Source organism: Lipotes vexillifer, unplaced genomic scaffold (assembly GCF_000442215.2).
Source record: "Lipotes vexillifer unplaced genomic scaffold, Lipotes_vexillifer_v1.1 scaffold12, whole genome shotgun sequence".
Lineage (NCBI taxonomy): Eukaryota > Metazoa > Chordata > Mammalia > Artiodactyla > Lipotidae > Lipotes > Lipotes vexillifer.
In genome coordinates this window covers 1,984,082-1,984,581 of record NW_006796716.1, presented here as the reverse complement: position 1 = coordinate 1,984,581, position 500 = coordinate 1,984,082, and positions in this window count along the sequence as shown.

The window sequence follows — 500 nt, the reverse complement described above, 5'->3', positions numbered from 1 at the left end:
CTCATCTTGCTTCTTTTACAACGCCCCCTTCCCATCAGGCCTGGTCCGCCGTCCCACTGTCCCTGCTTTATTTCTGGGCTGCATCATCTCACACCGAGACAGCTACACAGCCTCTAAGATGGTCTCCCGCCTTCATGCCCCTCCTTGAGTCCCAGTTCTGCAGGGGCAGCTGGAGAGGTTATTTTAGAGTGTAAATTTGACCAGGTACGTCCCTTCCATGATTCCCATAACATTAGATTAGGGTCCAAAATCTGTAATTCCGCACATGAAGATTCTCCATGACTTGACGTCTTCTGGGCCCAGGGCCCCATTGCTGCTTCCTCCCTCACCTTGCTATCTACCCACCCATTGGGATCTCACTTTCCTGGCTCTGGACACCAGCCCCCTCTCCCACTGCCTGAACCTCTTACACCTTCTCCAAGACACAAGTGCTTCCAAACCTTGTTTACCTTAGCATTAGAAGGTCACCAGAGAGTTCTGAGTCCCCCCCGCTCTTTCCC